This window comes from Nannospalax galili, unplaced genomic scaffold (genome assembly GCF_000622305.1).
Source record: "Nannospalax galili isolate Female #2095 unplaced genomic scaffold, S.galili_v1.0 scaffold781, whole genome shotgun sequence".
NCBI lineage: Eukaryota > Metazoa > Chordata > Mammalia > Rodentia > Spalacidae > Nannospalax > Nannospalax galili.
In genome coordinates this window covers 2,659,887-2,672,204 of record NW_008346898.1, presented here as the reverse complement: position 1 = coordinate 2,672,204, position 12,318 = coordinate 2,659,887, and positions in this window count along the sequence as shown.

Below are 12,318 nucleotides of genomic sequence, written 5' to 3'. Positions count from 1 at the left end.
GAAACTCCCTAAATGTACCCCCAAATTGAATATTGTTTAGATGTTCTATATTCGATATGACATACTACAAACCATTACATAGAACATGTAAAGGAATAATTAGACATGGAACACAACTCATACTGCATAATTAAGACAAAAGGAAATGTACGAAGTCATACATGGTGAGTTAATATTTTTAGTAATTAAAAAATAAAACCACATAGAAAGCAGGCTAGAAAGACTATATTAGCCAGCTCAGCCTGCTATCCAAAGATATCATAGACTAGTGGCTTAAACAGCAGGAATTTCTTTTTCCACAGTGTGGAGGCTGGAAGTCTGAGATCAAGGTGCCAGCTCGCTTGATTCCTGCTGAGGACGTCCATCCTCTTTATAGTCACCTTCTTGCTGTGCCTGATGTGGTCTTTCTGTGTGTGCTCAAAAAGGATTCTCTCTCTCTCTCTCTCTCTCTCTCTCTCTCTCTCTCTCTTTCATTTATTCTCTTTTGTTTGGGATTTTTGTTGCTATTATTGTTCTGTCTTGCTTTTTTGAGACAGTCTCAAGTTTGCTTCAAACTCACTATGTAGTCGTGGATGACCTTGAACTTACCATCCTCCTTCCTCTACCTCTAAGTGCTAGAACTACAGGCATGTGCCGCCACACTGGTTTATGTGGTGTTGCAGCTAGAACCCAGGGCTTTGTGTATACTACGTAAGCACTCTATTAACTGAGTTACAATTGCAGCCCTTGTGGGTTTTGTTTGTTTGTTTGTTTTTTGAGACAGGGTCTCACTGTGTAGCCCAAGCTGACCTGGAACTTCCTGGGAGTGCTGGACTACAGGTATGGACTGTAATTCTTCCTCTTCTTTTAAAGATACAGTACTACCCAGTTGAAACTGCACTCTATTGTAAGGGACTAAATCCCTCATAAACAAACAAGATCACCTAGAAGAAATAAAGATGGCACACTTCCTGTTTCTCCTTGGTCCATGGCAGGAAGGACTTATTTTTAACTCCAGTGGTGTTCTTTCAACTGACCTGCTTTGAGTTATGTAGCCCAGAGTATCTCAGTTTGGAGATGTGACCTGTCAGTCTTCTCTTCTTTAAATTGCCCAATCCAAAATTAGGGAGAAGACACCACTAAAACACTAGGAAAGCTCAAATCCTTCCAAGAATACTGGATTCTCGGCTTCCTATCCCTTCTCTGCTTGCAGAGAGCTTCATTTTTCTGTATGAATGTGTGTGTGTGTGTGTGTGTGTGTGTGTGTGTGTGTCTTTAGGTATATGGATGTGATGCTTTATCTTTCAATAATAGTTTGTTTGCCTGTTTCTCTCGGTTGGTCTGAGGTTTTCCTGCCTTTAAATTCCTCAGTTTGTTGAGAAAACAAAACCCAACCTTATCCCTAGACTGATAATGTACCAACTGCAACACTATGACCTGATTTAATTTATTTTTCTATAAAGCCCTTTTACTAAATACAATGGAGAACAGGGCTTCAACATATAAATTTGGGGAATCAAAGAGACATATAAATTAGTCTATAGCAAATATCAAAATGCTAAGAACAATTATAACCAAGCGGTAGCTGTTATGGTTTGGATGTGAGATGTCACCCCCACAAGGCTCCCATGTTGAAGACTGGGTCCCCAGTTGACAGATCCAATGATTAAGTGTTCTAACTTCATCAATGTAGCTTCCCTAGATGAATTCAGAGTTGAATGAGGAAGTCAGTCACTGGGAATGTGCCCTGGAAAGCTACATCTTCTTGTTACTCTCTGTTACCTGGCCATCATTAAGTGAGCAGCTCTGTTCCACCATGATGCTTTACCTCACCTCAACATAGCGCTAGCTGACCCTGGACTGAGACCTCCCAAGCTGTGAGTCAAAATAAATCCTTCCTTCTTTAAGTTTCTTTTCTTGAGTATTTTGTCAGTCATAAAAAGTCTGGCTAACACGAGGAGGATGCTGGAAATGAGTCTTAGGTCCTCTATCATTAAATCTTTTCGTTAATAAACATAATTTCTTTATTACAATAGAAAATGTTTCTGAACTTCAGATACTTTTTGGTTCAAGTGATTTTAATTCATTTTATCCAAATGTGTCCTAAAGGCCTCATCTCTAGTCAGCCAGTTGACTCTATCCCTTCATGCCTGGGGTCATTTTACTACAATATCTAGCCCTGTCTCCTTCTGCTCTGGACAGCTTGAGACATACCCAGGTCAGAGGATCCCTTGTGATCAATGTCTGAGTAACTCCAATGTATGATTGACCTTGTCCAGGCAGAACCTGACTGTGGCTGTGTGTGATGCCCAAGATGTGATAGATGGTGCCCTTCCTACAGCCACACTACTTAGAAGCAGAGCCCATTAGAGAAGGTGGTAACTTGAGAATCCAGGGTTTGGGGTTTTGTTTAGAAGGATTCCAGTGAGACTGCAGCATGAATGCCTGGGAGGAGAAAGGACTTCACCAGACTGGAACGGCCTGAGCTTTGGAGCCAAACCATGAGGTGTGATTCCCACATGGGAGGCCCAGACATCCAGCCTCCACTTCCCACTCAGCTCCACCTCCCTCAAGTAGGGGAGCCAAGAGGCTCATCTCTGTAACAAACCCCATGACAGTATCAAGGCCAAGATCTACAGTTTACTATCTGTGCGTGTTTCTTCCCCTAGGGTCAGTTTCTTTCTGACATCAGCCTGAGGACTGGGACTAATTTGCTGGTATCACTGTCGCTATTACACACAGAATGACCCACCTGCACTTAGCCTCCACACCCTGGTCCCTTAAGGTGCCACTTCAGGCACAACATTTTCCTTTCTGATGTCAGCTGACTCAACTTTCAAATAGAAACAAAAGGATATGCCCTGCCTACCTTACAGGAATTAAACACAGCATATCTCCTGCTTGCTCTTGCATCCCTGGTGGCTCACATAGTGCCTGCCAACAGAATCAATGTATAGAGAAAGAATTCATGATCACTCAGAAGTTTTTACCAGTTGGTCCAAGAGATGGGCAAGTCACAGTATGGGTGGTGGGCAAAGGCTCCTATCAGCTGAGCCAGAGGGAATCCCTGGAGGAGGTAAACATACAGCAGTATGCATGGATGCTTCTGATGGGAAAGAGGAGGTAAGAGGCCCGCTCACCTCAAACACTGCAGGATGTGGTACATGTTCAGTATATTCTGGGTGACTGAAGGAAGGAGCATATAAGCTGGTGTGGATGGAAGCCGTTTTCAAAGTATACAGAACCATCAGAGACTGAGAGCCTCCCCTGCTCCCTGGGTGACAGTCCCCAGCTTCCTGTGGAGGTGACACTGCAGAAGCGAGATATACAAGCCTGGCCTTGGAAATCCCAGGGTGGTGTTGTGTAGCAATTTCCTCCTGTATAAAACCTTCCATGTTGGAGGGGAGCTCATTAAGAGAACAGGGTGTTAGAAAGATAGGTGAGGGGCTGGAGAGATGGCTCCGCGCTTAAGAGCTACTGAGTGTAGCATTTTAACTGGGTATACAAATGTATATAACTGCATTTGACTTTTACATGTGTTATAGGGATTTGAACTCAGGTCCTTATGCTTAAACAAGTGTTTTACCTACTGAGCCATCTCCTCAGCCCCATTTGCTCTTTTTAAAATTGGATGTAATTTTTTATATATTTTATTTATTATTTTTATTTTATGTGTATAAGTGGTTTGCCTGCATGTGTGTAAGTGCACTTGTGTGTTCAATGCCCAGGGAGGCCAGAAGAGGGCATCTGGAACTGGAGTTACTGACAATTGTCGGCCACCATGTAGGTGCTGGGAACCAAACCTGGGTAAATGCTGAGGAGAGCTCATCAATGAGATATGCTAGCCAGTAAAACAATAACAGCGCAGTCGTCAGTGGTGTAATTCAGTGATTAGAGTTTGCTATTCACCCATCTAACAATTCTCAGAGAGGGGTGTTCTGGCTACCAGGCGGCTTCCATGTAGTGATGCAGGGCTGGTGTTCTTTCCACCTGTGTCTCTGCCTTCCTCTAGGGGAAGGTCTCTGCTATCGGCTGGTAGGGTCAGAAGAAGAGGAAGTGGAGACCACTGATGTCTTCAGCTCTTTAGTCCACAAATGATGCTCATCCTTCTCACATTCCATCTATATGAAGTACTCACATGTCTCATGGAAATGCAAAGTGGGCTGGGAAATGTAATCCTGCAGGGTAGCTAACCCTTCCCAGCCACTGCCTTACATTTGGGGAGGGACTGTATATATTGATGGCAGGCATCTAGGTCTCTCTGCCACAACAGTATAAAGGGCTTGTCCTAGCTTCCTTTCCTGTTGCTGTGATAAAATTCCCTGACAAAAGCAGCTTAGGGGAGAAAGGGCTTCTTTGGCTCACAATTCCAGGTTACAGCCCATCACTGTGGGAAACCGAGGCAGCAGAAACTTAAAGCAGCTACTCCATCCACAGTCAGGCATGCATGCTTATACTTAGTCCTTTCTCTCTCATTCTCTCTCTCTCTCTCTCTCTCTCTCTCTCTCTCTCTCTCTCTCCTTTATACAGTTCAGTACCCAAACCCAGGGAATGGTGTGGCCCACTGTTATAGGCAGGTGTTTTCACCTCAAGCAATGCAATCAAGACAATCCCCTACAGACATGCCCACAGGCCAACCCAATCAAGACAGTCCCTCATTGGGACTCTCTTCTCTTCCCTGGTGATTCTAGATTGTGTTAAATTGACAAAACCAATCACCACAGGGCTTTTCACTCATAACATGATGTGTTTTAGTCTAACACTATCATACAAGAGGACATGAAATTCCTCTTCTCTTGCTTCTAATTTTTCTGTCAAAGAAGAGAATAATCAGCCTGACAGAGTAGAGGGGACACTGACAAAAAGGAACCCATTGAACACCACCAATATTAAACATTTATTGACTCTAGTCAGAAGACTCTTTGGGTCATGTGGTTCAACCTCAGGGATTCCAAGATGAATTGTTAGAATGATGCCAAACGAGACCTCTTAGAACAGCAAAGGGACCTGGAGATGAAAGGTGGGTGAAGATTACCCCCAGTTGTCACAGAGGAAAGGAGGATGTCTCTCTACATGGTTGCTTGGTGAATCTACTACAAATACATTGCTCAACTCCTAAAGTCCTAAGAACTTTTAAGGCTAATTCTTCTGCTCATAGATCGGTGAATACATGGAGTCCCAAAACCAAGACAGGCCAAGGCCAAGACCACGCAGTTTCATTCCCTTAGTCCTGATGATCTGGCAGGTCAAAGAGATGCAATGGACACTGATAATCGAGCTTTAGAGAGCACTTGGCAAGATCGCTCATAAAATCCAGAGAGATTACTTGACCTGGGAAATGGTACAATTAGTTCGATTTATAACCAGCTGATAGGTTGTCCCCAAAGGATTCTGATAAACAGGATATAGAAGCTGCTAAATTAAGACCTTTAAGAGTGAGACAGATAACGTCAATAAGTAGGAACGGACCACATGCTTGATGACTGGGAACAGTGAGAACAGAGGCCAAATGCAGAGAGCATATGTCGACTACTGACTGTGCTCACTACACAAGTTCCAGGTGTAATGTACGGTCACAACTGATATAACTGCACAGCTTCTCTGCTTGTTGGATTGTGGATCTGGCCTTGACATGGCTTCAGTATTTCAAGAGAAGCTAAAAATCCAGATGTTGGCTACTAATTCAAAGGTAAAATATTTTAAAAAACTCATAAAATATTATTCAGGGCAAACAAAACACATCTGCAGGGCTCATTTGGAAGCTGGGCCATCAATATGTGAGCTCTGACCCCAAGAAAAATTTCTAGTAGCACAGGGCTGTGTTATAGGTCCACTTCTATTCAACATGATTATCAAAGACTTGGATTAAGCTCTAGATAATATGAGGATCAGATTGATTATTGATCCAAAGCCAGAGGAACAGTTGGATGACCAGCTCTGGATTCTGAATCACTTCAAGAGACTGAGACAGGTGCTGAGTTGTATAAGAACTCTTGGGTAAGCCAGGTATGGTGGTGCATTCCTTTGATCCCAGCACTCAGGAGGCACAGGCAGGTGGATCTCTATGAATTAAAGGCCAGCCTGGTCTACATAGCGAGTTCCAGGCCAGCTGGAGCTACAGGAAGACCCTGTCTCAAAAAGAAAAAACAAAACAAAAACAAAAACAAACAAACAAAAAAAACCTCTTGGGTAAACAAATGTTAGAGCATGTTTGTGTGTGTGTGTGTGTGTGTGTGTGTGTGTGTGTGTGTGTGTATGCAGGGGCAGCTCCACCATACAAGTACATATGGCGTAACAAGAGCACATGGTGAGGGGGAAATGCTGTGCCATTGCAGCTGCCTGTAGATCAGTGCCAGGCATCAGTATGATGTGGCTTCCAAGTTGCAAAGGGATTTGCAGGTGCATCAGGAGTTGTGGATTCTGTTCCGCTCTGGCCAGCAGCAACTGGAACTTTGCCTTGTTTCTGGGAAACATCTGAGATGGACACAAAGAAATTGGAGCGCATCTGGGGGATTGCAGCAAGAGCTTGAACGCTATTCAAATGCAGAAGGGAAGGCTGAAGGAATTAGGGTCTTTTGCCTTAGAGAGCAAAAAAGCCTTGGCATGGAAATCCTCAGTGTTAGCTGTTAGGTCCAAGTGAGCACACCAAGGGTAAGGTATCAAGAGTCAGAGTCTGGTCAAACTTTCAGGTACCCTGCAAGCATGTCTCTGGTTTGGGGAAGGCTTGTCCTTACTTCATCCCTGAAGACAGATGCATGGGAGCAGCAGGTGGGCTGTCTTTGGCCAAGATCAGGGTGGAGGGAATCTGTTAAATGTATGGCCATCAGACATAATGGACACAGCTGATGGATGCAGGAAATGCCCAGGCAAGATTTAGTCATGAATTTTTAGCAACTGCTAAAAATAGTCATGTTAATAAACTTCTGACAGTTAGAACTGGTAAGGGACAACCCATCAAAGGAAATTGGAGGGTGTTTGTGACAGTGGGGGCTTAGAAATCCAAGCATCTCTGTCATTATAAACCTAGTTTCGAAAGGGTAGGGGTGTTGGAGATATGGCTCAGTGGGTGAAATGCTCCTTATACAAACATGAAGATCTGAGTTTGGATCGCCAAGTTCCATATAAAATGCTGGGCATAGTGGCACATGGTTATAATCCCAGTGCTGGGAGACAGAGAGAGGCAGACCTCCCCTGGAGCTCACTGCTCAGCCAGTCTAGCAATTTGCTAAGCTCAAGGCTCAGTGACAAGCCTTGCCATAAAAAATAGGGTGGATTGAGCTCACCTGGGTCTTGTGCTCAATGCCACCATTACCACAAGTTCACATGTGTAAGCATCCAGTCACCTGAAAGTCTCTTTTACTACTGGCTGAGGGAGAATAGATCTTACTTAAAATCTCTAGATAGGCTGACTAGACTCCAGTGGATGAATTTTCACTGAGGGTCACCTGGGTACAAATGCTTGACTGGATAAGACTTAACATGTATGATGAAATGCATGAGGTCTGGCAGGGGTGTAGGAGGGTGTAGATGGGGAAGGGGGAGTCTAAATTTGATTAAGAACTGTTGTATGAAATGTACGAAAGCTCAATAAAAAATTTAAAAATGAGTTGGAGGGGCTGGAAAGATGGCTCAGTAGTTAAGAGCACTGACTGCTCTTGCAGAAGACCCAGGTTTGAATCTTAGCACCCACATGGCTAACAACTGACTGTAACTCCAGTTCTAGGGGATCTGACACCCTCTTCTGTCCTCCACAGGCATTGCACAACATGGGTGCACTTACATACATGGAGGCATTACAGTCAAGCACATAAGATAGATAGATGATAGATAGATAGATAAATAGATAGATAGATAGATAGATAAGATAGATAGATAGATGATAGATAGATTAGATAGATAAATAAATAATAAAAATTTAAAAATCAGGTGAAGAGTAATAGATGAAAATATTTAAAGTTAACTCCTGGTCCTTATACGCATGCTTCTATGAGTGTACACACACTGGCATGCACGCACACACACACACACACACACACACACACACACACACCACATGCTAAAAGCAAAAGAGGAAGAACCATATTACATTTGTTGAAGATGGTACACACTGCAGGAGAACAAGGGCGCTGGATATTCAGTCGAATTTTCAGTAATGATTGTGAAAATTCTGGGGTCCCTCTCAGTGGGACCTACATATCATCAATTAAACTATAGTTCTAGAGCAAAGTCTTTAACAATCAAACCATAACCCTCATGGATGAACTAGCTCAACCTGTTTATTACACCAGTTAAGAATCTGATCTTCCAAACAGTGAAGTGATTGGTCTAGGGTCAGAAAACTGGTAAATGACAAAATCATAACTCAACCAGGTCTCCTGACCTGAGCTTTTTCCATGATCTTTGTGATCCTGTTTGGATATTCCACAGAAAGGGTGACTTCAGATGGTATTAAAAAATCTTGGTACTAATTATAATGCTTTAAAACTTAAGAGTTGGTCTTAAGACACATCCATTTTGGTTTCTATAGTGTTTTCCCAGGCAGATTGGTTTTGAGATTCATCTTCCTGCATGTTCTGCAAACTGTCGGTCTTTCCTATCTGGGGTTCCCTGGATATCTTTTTCCAGAGATAAAGGTTGAAGAGGATCTTGGGAGACACAGGCTCTTCCATGTATGAAGGTCAGTTCCACAGCTGTCCTTCTATTCATTCTTCCCTCTGAGTCTGACTGGGATGACCAGGTAGGTAGAGGTTACCCAGGTCCACCTTCCAGATTGTACCTAACCATAGTCCACATGCACACACACACTGCCTGAAACCATCGCCTTCACTAGTCACTGTTCTGTGACCTTAGAACCATTGCTGCCCCAACTATCTCGGAAGGTGCTGAGGGGAACTGCCTTGGGGCACAATCTGCCCATACTGAGGCTCTATCATCGCTCAACAACGTCCCTTCACCTTCCACCCACCAGTGTCCAGAAAGAGTGACGAAGCAATGTGTGGTAGAGAAGACATTTCTCCTGGGACTCTAGCTTTGATCCGCTAAGGTGAAGCTTTCTAGGGATGGAGCTGAAGAGATGTGCACAGGTTTCTCCTCCAGGACCTCAGGGGAGATGTCCTTTCCCTCTCCCTCTCTGCAGCTCAGTGACCCATACTTCCACAAGTACAATTTTTACCAAGTTAGGAGAACTCTCTCCATTCTGAAATTTAAGAAACCTGCTCTTCCCTCAGAATAGACTGGATTCTGCACAGAAAACATGAGGGATCAGTTGTCTCTCAAGGGCCAGAGGAAAAGTCCATTTCAGTGCTACAGCGGGGAGAGGAGAATCTCTGAAACACAGAATCATTGCCTGCAGCCCTGGAGGTTTAAGACTGCTCTTGGAAGTGCTCCAAACACTTATCAGAGCAAGAGTAGGATGACCTCTTGGTGAGGCAGAGAACTAGAGCTTGACACCAACCTCCCAAGCCTTTGCTGTATCATAGCCCTTCACACCAACTGCCCTACCTATTAAACAAAAATGGACATTTCATTAAGAACTAAGTGGTTAAGGTTGGCGTGATAGTGCATGCCTGAAATCCCAGCACTCAGAAGACTGAGGCAGGAGGAGGCTTGCCTTGAGTTTGAGGCCAGCTTGGGTTACATAGTGAGCTCCAGGCCAACATGGGCTACAGAGTAAGACCTTGTCTTAAATATACCCAGAGAGAGGTTGCAGGGAAGGGAAGGGAGGACTAACTTGTAGACTATGAGCCTGAACATTGGCTGCCCATCAGGACAGCCTGGGTTAGCAATGCAGCAATGTGTGCTTATAGCAGGGGAGGGTTTGCCTCCACACTGAGGCTAATCTCTGCGGCCACCACACCTTTATGGTGACCTTCAACCAGAGTTTGAATATCATCACAGTTCTGCACATCAACAGCACTGTCATGTTCTAGGATGCAAGAATATCTCATTTCATGCCTGTCCTCAGCCCTGCTTATCACTGAGCTCATCAGCCTTCAGGAAGGGCCCCAATCATCCCTGAGTTCTGATATCACATCCATGCAGCTTCTCCCCACACCAGATGGAGCCAATTTGAACGAGGCTGACTCACTGGTGAATACAATACTATAGAGATGACAGTGTGACTACTCAAGCCAGGTCATAAAACAATTCTTGCTTCCTCTTGACTCTTTCCCAGAACACTCTGAGTAAGCCAGTCACCATGTTGTAAAGACACCCAAGAAGTCCTCTGGAGAGGTCCACATGATGAGGAACTGAGGTATCTTGCTTACCCGTGAGTGGAAGCCCATCCTGCAGGTTGGATCAAGTCCTCAGTCACCTGCTACCCCATCTGACCTCCTGGGCGCTATCTCATGGGAAACCATGGTCCAGGGCCACCAGCTAAGCTGCTCTGGAATTCACAGAAACTATAAAAGACAGTATTGTTTATTGCTGTTTCAGTTGTTAAGCTTTAGGGTAATTTGGTCTACGGCTAAGCACAGCTGATGCATTCTCTGTAATGAACCAACAAGGAATGAGCATCTCTGGCCGCACCTGCACAGGACTCAGCTCTCAAGAGAGATGAAACTGCCCGTGTTTTGTTACAAAGTGCTTTAAGTCCACTCCCTGCAGGAGGAAGGGAATAGATAGCCTGGCATAACTCCGCTTCCACCAGAGGAACTTATTTCCACCAAACCCACCAGCCAAGATGTTTTTTCTAGCGTCCAAATGCCTGAAGTCAGTTTCTTCAAACCTCACCCTGGCACGGGCTCTTTATCCACTCAGAAGGTTCTTCTCTAACTCCTTGTCCTGGTCATATGCCATAAAATATGAATACAGAAAAAAGAAAAATTCCTAGAGTGAACAAAGGAACCCTTATAAATACCCAGGGTAGCTGAGCGCAGTGGAGCATGCTTTTAATCCCAGTACTCAGGAGGCAGAGGCAGGTGGGTCTCTGGGAGATCAAGGTCAGCCTGGTCTACATAGTGAGATAGTGAGTTCCAGGTCAGCTGGGGCTATAGGGAGCCCCTGTCTCAAAAAACAAAAGAAAAAAAAGAAAGAGCACTCAGAGTTCTGTGGACCCCAGTTTAAGAAACTCTTAAATAATGGACTTCCCACATGGTGGAATACTACATACAGTCGTTTAAAGGGATGTGGCAGGGCTGGAGGTACAGCTTAGTATTAGAGCACTTTTGCCTCAGCATGCACAAGGCCCTGGGCTCTACCTCCAGCACTTTGGGGGAAGGGGAAGGAAGTGGGTTAGGAGTATTGCCAAAGAGGTATGCCCAGGAAAGATGTTTATAATACACTCTAAGTCAAAAAGGAAAACACCTTCCATAGGTCTAGGGAGATGGTTCAGTGGCTAGTGAGGATTTGCATTCAGATCCCTGGGACTCATGTAAGGACAAGACAGGTATGACGACAGCTGGTAATCCAGCACTTGGGAGGCAGAGACAGGTCCACAGGACAAGCTGGCTGGCTGGGCTAGATGAATCTGTGAGGTCTCAGATGAGCAAGAGACCCTGCCTCAGTGAGTGAAATGGAAAGAGATTAAGGAAAACACCTGACATCAACCTCTGGCCGCCACACTATCCTGTGTACCCAGACATACACAAACACACATCACCCCCCCACACACAAAGGAAAAGAACTTCTAAAGGAACATGCATACTTGAGTAAATATATAATATTCATTATTATTTATTTTATTACACTATCATTGTGTGTATACATCCATGAATGATGAAGTACATTCCCATATACAGTTAGATATAAACAGATTGAGAGAGAACAGTTGGTCCTTCGTATCTGGGTTTTGCATCTGTGGGTTCAACCAACTGGAGAAACTATTCAGGAATAAACAAATTACATCTGCATGGAACATACACAGAGGTTTTTTCTTTTTATTATTCCCCAAACAATACAGCATAACAACTATTCACCCAGCATCTACATTGCATTAAGTATTATAAGCAACCCAGGAATGATTTAAAGTGTGTGGAAGGAATAACACAGGTTATATGCAAATATCACACCATTTACATGAGATTTCAACATCTCAGACTTTGGTATCCACAGGGACAAGGTATCTGGAAACAAACTCAAGCGCTCACCAAGGCACAACTGTATGCAGAAAATGCTAAGGCTTTTCCCTCTTTAGATGAGGTAATGTGACTAACTCTTAATGTAGACATTGCTTAGAATCAGAATAAACAAATTTCTTTTTCTTGCAAGAGAGAAACCTGTGCCTGACAGCTCCAGCTCTTGGAGTGACACTGCTTATGGAAGCTAAAAGAACAAAGGGCCACTCGTGCCCCTGATCCTTGCGGCTCCCCAGCAGTCACAGTGTAAGGCCTGATAGGG